Below are 6,707 nucleotides of genomic sequence, written 5' to 3' on the forward strand. Positions count from 1 at the left end.
ATAATATTTTTGGTCAACATCTAACTACCCACCTTATCATTTATACAACAAATTAAAATCTTGCTACTCAAAGTAAGAGCCTTGGACCAGCAGCAACGGCATTACCTAGGAACTAGATAGAAATGTAGAATCTTAGGCCCCACCTCAGACCAGCAAAATCTGTAACATGACTCTTGGGCACAGGCAAATTTGAGAAACAATGCTCTAAAAAGTTGTTTTTTCATTTTTTCCTTTAATCACTGAAAATGAAATGGTTTAAAAAGTGAAAGATTTTATTTAAATTTCTTTCCTAAAATGTGAAAAGTATTGGAAAGTATCTTCGAATATCAAAGATAATTTGTGAAGACAATCCTTTCACAATAGGAAAAAAAAATAAAACAAGAAGGTTAACATTTTTTTTAAGTTTTAGAATGAAATCATTTCACTTTAAAAAAATTTTTTAATACGAAATTTATTGTCAAATTGGTTTCCATACGAGAAGGTTAAAATTTTAAACACACAACTTGAATTTTTCAGTAACTAGGGAGGCAGGACAACAGAGTAAAAACAAAACAAAAAATAGGGTTTACATATTTCAAGAAGAGAAGGGTGAGGTTTTTTTTTTGTTTTTGTTTTTTTTTTTTAATGTGTAGTTTATTTCTGAGAGAGAGACAGAATGTGAGCAGGAGGGGCAGAGAGAGAGGAAGACACAGAATCCAAGGTAGGCTCCAAGCTCTGAGTTGTCAGCACAGAGCTCAATGAGGGCCTCGAACTCAGGAATCGTGAGATCATGACTTGAGCGGAAGTTGGACGCTTAACCGCTTAACCGACTGAGGCACCCAAGCACCCCAGGATGAGTTTGGTAAATTGCGCTTTTTTCCTCCCACATCAAAAATCAAAGTTTCCACTTCCTGAGTGGAAAGCCAGCCAAACCGAGGCTGTCTGGATTCTGCGTCCCCAGATGAACTTGTACTGTGCCTACCAGAGACCACATGAAGTAGCCACCTGGTTAATTCCCCACTACCAGACACTGAACAGGGGCCCAATCACATGGAAATCAAATCCATCTCCTTTACAACCTCTCACATCAGTCCGACCCCAATTCCTGCCTAGCATTTCCCCAAATGAGGTTCCAGGGACCAGGTTTGACTCCACCTCTAGTTATTCATGACTCATTTGTATGTGGGTTTCCTTATTATGCCATCATTAGCATGAAGAAAAGGCTCCTGTTGCCTGGGCAACGAGAAACAGCACATCCTTTGTGCCTATTGACTGGACCCTACTTCTAGTTTTTCTGTTATGCTCTTGGATCTTCTTTCTTTTAAAGTCAAAAAATGTAATCTTTTCTCAGTTCTACCTCTTGCTTTGTGGCACTCTCTGAAGTGTCCAGGTGATTTATTTGATTTCTCTTGGACTATTACCTTAACTCCTCTCATTTCCACTAGCTAATGCTGCTGAGCTTTATTTCATGGGCTTCTTGGCTATTTGTGTATCTTCTTTGGAGAAGAAAATTCAAATCCTTTGGCCATTTTTAAATGGACTCACTTGTCTTTTATTGTTGAAATGTAGGAGTTCTTTCTGTATTGTGGGTACTATAATGTTATCAGATATATTATTTGCAAAACTTTTCTCCCATTGGGGCACCTGGGTGGCTCAGTTGGTTAAGCGTCTGACTTCAGCTCAGGTCATGATCTCGCAGTTCTTGAGTTCGAGTCCTGCTTCGGGCTCTGTACTGACCACTCAGTCTGGAACCTGCTTCAGATGCTGTGTCTCTTTCTAAAGTCTCTGCCCCTACCCACTTGCGCTCTGTGTCTCTCAAAAATGAACAAAAATGTTAAAAATTAAAAAAAAAGAAAAAATTTCTCCCATTGTGTGGGTTGCCTTTTCACTTGACGGTGTCCTTTGAGGCCCAAATTTTTATTTTATTAAAACAAATTTATTTTTTCTTTAGGTGCTTGTACTTTCGGTGTACTTAGGTGTCACCTGTAAGAAAGTGTTGTCTAATCCAAGCCCATGGAGATTTATTCCTATATTTTTGCTAAAAGTTTCATAGTTTTACTGCTGGCCACCTATATGAACTAATATGTCCACCCAGCACTCTATGTAACCTCTACCATAGTTTACTGTCTTCACAACACCTATCATTTCCTGACGTGTTTTTATTGTATGTGTCTCTTTCCCCTACTAGTATATGAACTCTGTTGAGGATAGAGAAGTTGTTTCTTTTGTTCATTGCTATAGCCCCACTGTCTAGAACAGTGCCTGGCACATAGTAGGTACTTAATAATTTGTTAAGCGAATGAGTCAATGAATAAATATCCTTTTGCACAGGACATTATGTTTAAATTTTTCAACTATTCAAAACTCCCTGGAAAAAACTGATGAATGTATTGCTGTGAGGGCAATGAAAGTCAAATGATATCGCAGTGAAGGCCAAGATCTTGCTCTTCTTATAGTCTGCCATCACACTAGTCTGCTGTGTGTCATGGCTAGATCCCTCCTAGATGTGGTTTGAACAAGGATGCACCTAATAGGAATTGGAACACAAATTCATCTTGCTCCATTATATTACTCTGCTGCATTCTTTCTGTATCACCAGATGCATAAAGATAATTTCAAAAGGAATTGAAGAGAAAAAAAATGTTCACAGCTTAACACAATATGAATTTTTTATTTATTCTTTTTTCCTAAATGGTCTTCTTAAAATGTCTGAGAGATGCTTTAAATCATGAAAATATTGAGAATAGCAACATCCAGTAACAGTTTTCTTTCCAAAGTGTTTTATAAAGTCCTCCTTCACTGTTTTTTTATAAAAATTTTTTAACGTTTATTTTCTTTTTGAGAGAGAGACAGACAGACAGAATGTGAGGGGGAGGGGCAAAGAGAGAGGGAGACACTGAATCCAAAGCAGGCTCCAGACCCTGAGCTGTCCACACAGAGCCTGACACATGGCTTGAACTCATGAACCTCGAGATCATGACCTGAGCCTTCGGATGCTTAACTGTCTGAACCATCCAGGCCCCCCCGAACAGGAGTTATTTTAAACTTTTAAGAACTAAGCACAGAAAAACAAAATTCTCAATGCAACAATCATTTCACTGCAAGGACATATGAAATGCAAATGTCGTGGGTCTTACTGGCCATGCTGGACAAGGTAGTAGGCATTATGTTTGAAAGTAGGCAAAACTAATCAGACTCTCTCTAGATTATTCTGATTTCAAGTGTAGTTAACAAACTCTCAGTCCACAGTTATACCTTAAATGATATGTACTCATATACATATGAACTTATGAATAGTCAGAAATGAATTCAAAATAAAATCTTCTTATAGTACAAGACATGGCAGTCATTAAACTAAGATGAAGCAAGTGTTATGAAGTATGAAAACATGGTACTTGAATTCTATTTATTCAAAAGTCTTCACTGAGCTGAGCATGTTCTTCTAACAAATTCAATTACTGATTTGAATATGTTCTATATTTTAATTATTGCAGCCATGAAAAGAAGCACTGGTTAAGGATGCATTTAATAAAAATATCTCATCATCTTGAGTTAGTCAATCATTTGTTTTTTTCATGAAGATCTAACTTCTAGAACAATTGTGCCAATATTTTTTGTAGGTACATCCCTATACTCTGGGCTGTATAGCACACATTATTTTAGAATTATACTAGTTTATTTCAACTGCTTTTCTAGAGAAGTGTCAAATAAAAGAGAAAGATTTTGGCTTTTTCCATAATTGAAATAAATGTACAATGAAGAGTAACTTCCTGACTTCACTGCTGTGTTTTGTTTAATTAACATCACAATGTAAATTTACTCTGACTATACATGGAATAGTAAAAGAAGGTTGAGAAAGAATAACTATCAATATAGGTCCTATAGTAATTATATATTTCATTCAGACCAGCTGTAACTTCTGGATGGATATTCAGATCATATGTTCATTACACAGAAGGGACAGACATCAAAAGATTTATTTCATAAATGTGTCAAATATGGACAGGCATTTCATCGGGTACCAAAAGGATGCTGTGTCACAATGCTGTTGGCTGTAAGAAGACACTCATCTCAAAATGGCTTAAAAATACAGACAATTATTATCTCACTTCCAATGATGTCAGAAGTAGAGCTGGTCCAGGTTAATTCAAGTTAATGAAAGCCTCTAAGTCCTTGGACTTCAATATGCTAGTCTTAGCTGGTGGCGATTATCTTGAGGCTCATCCCCTCATGGTCTGATGGTTGCAGTACCTCCTAAAAATGATGCCTGAATACAAGGCATAATCCAGCTTGTCCCAGTCAAACCACTGACACATGGTCACCCTGTCCTTACCAATCATGTCATTCTATGTAAAGCCCTCTTTCTTACTTGGTGATGAGAAAATTAAACGTTTTCCTATTTAATAATCTAATCTAATCTAGGATTTTTCTGTCTAATCCTGTTATAATAATCATGAATAATTAGTAAATGAAATCCAAGTATTATCAGCATTAGCACATTGTCCATCACTGGTATGTACTGGTGGGAGGGGGAAGGAAAGGGAGAAAGGAGGATATGCTTGGATGAGTGGTGGTGACCTTGGTGGACACAGCTGGACTATGCTGTCTTCTACTGCTGGGCTCATGAGCTGGTTCTGCCCAGGTGCTGGGCAGATACGGGTGTCTGATTTTTAAATTATTACTGACATGCTGGTTTCAACATAGCTAGTGGACATGCTTTTCTAGCTCTGTTTAGCCATATCTTGGCTGCATTTTCCTTTGGAGACCATAAACCATGCATAGTCCCTTTAGGGAATGTGTCCCATTGTTCCATTGTGCCACCATCAGGGTAGCCCACAGCTGCTGCCCCTCAGCTGATCTCAGAGATCTGTAATTCGGAAATACAGAAACTTGCGGAGTCAAATTTTCTGCCCTCCAAGAGCTTGGGGGAGTAAAGACGGGGTGGGTGACTGCTTCCCTTGAAATCCCAGTCTGTCCTGTTGGCTCAGATCCTGCATGAAACCCCTTGCCTTCAGTGATCTCCAAATGAGAAGGGGGTACCATGTATATGGCATCCGTACATACCTCAAAAGTTTTGTCTAGGCCTCTGTCTCCTCTGCCTGATCCACTTGGATTTAGGACATGTACAGGCACCAAAATAACTTCCCTAAACTCTGCTTCCTCCAGAATACTTCTCTCTCCCTTATCTCCTGTTTGTATCTCCTGTATCATGGTTGTGAATTAGATAGGAATAAATCAATCACTTTGTGGCAGGCCCCACTTATCCTAGCCATGAGTCATCTAGGTTGGGGGGTAATCTTGAGAGAGAAAAAAAGCCTGATGTCTCCAGTATATACCGTAAGTAATTTTATGCACATATATTTTATTACTAACTTATCTCTTGCAACAGAGGGCGGACTCCCTTCCTTGACAGGTACGTGCCTTCCAGGTATGCTAAATCAGAATCTGCATTTTAACAAGATCCCCAGGTAACTCTTAATGCATTTAAAAGTTTTAGAAGCACTGCCTTAACAGTTCTAGGGCTTTCTGGGTCCAGAGAAACTAGAGGCAATAATTAAACAAATGACAAAAAAGCATTTATTCTGAGCTGAAGACCCAATGCTGCATACTGGAAGAGGTTCCTGACTTCTACGCGGAACTGACAAGAAAAGATATCAACCTAAACACATCTGGTTATATGCTAAAATTTAAATAACAGCAAAATATTACAAACGTTAAGGAAAAAATAACAACTGATATACAAAGCAAAAAGGAAAAACTATCTGGTGACAGGTATCATCTGCTAGACGAGAAGAGAATAATTATCCACTAGAAGAAAATGGGAGAAGCTAGAAGGTGGTAGAATAACATTTAAAGAGTGCTGAGGGACAAGGGCCTACCCTAGAAATTCAATGCACAACCAAGATGCCATTTACCTGTCAGGGTAAGATAAAAATATTTGTGGATATGCAAAAATTCAGAAAATCTAGCATTTATGTACTCAGCTGTGGAAAATCCTGGACACAAAATTCTAACTGAAAACAAGTGACCCAGACAGAAATGTCAAGACAGGGAGATGAAAAGAAAGTGATTAGGAAACAATCTTTCCACATTAGTTGCTGGCGCAGATAATAAAAATAATAGCAAAGTTCTTTACATGCTCTTAGTCCTCAATTCCTCAACACAATTCTGGAAAGTGGATGCATTGGTATCTAACTTAGCAGCCTAACACAAAAACAGTCATGATTTCATACTTTCTGTGGGTCAAGAATCTGGGAACAGTGCTTCTGGCCCAAGGCCTTTCTTGAAGATAGAATCAGAATGTTAGCCAGGGCCACAGGCATCTGAAGGTTTGACTGTAGCTGAAGAGTCTACTTCCTAGATGACTTAACTCCCATGACTATCGGCTGGAGGTCTCAGCTCCTCACTGCAAGGGCCTCTCCACTGAGCTGCTTGAGTGTCCTTGTGGCATGGCAGCTGGCTTCTCCTGAGGGAACATTCTGAGAGAGACAGACATTCAGAAGCCACAATGTCTTTTATGACCTCATCTCAGATGTCACACACTGTCACTTCTACTTTATTCTAGTCATTAGAAGAGACTAAATTCGGGGTGTATGGGTGGCTCAGTCAGTTAAGTGTCTGACTTCGATTCAGGTCATGATCTCACCATTTGTGAGTTCAGGCCCCGTGTCAGGCTCTGTGCTGACAGCTCGGAGCCTGGATCCTGCTTTGGATTCTGTGTCTTCCTC

This window comes from Panthera pardus, unplaced genomic scaffold (genome assembly GCF_024362965.1).
Source record: "Panthera pardus isolate Hobbes unplaced genomic scaffold, ASM2436296v1 HiC_scaffold_25, whole genome shotgun sequence".
Lineage (NCBI taxonomy): Eukaryota > Metazoa > Chordata > Mammalia > Carnivora > Felidae > Panthera > Panthera pardus.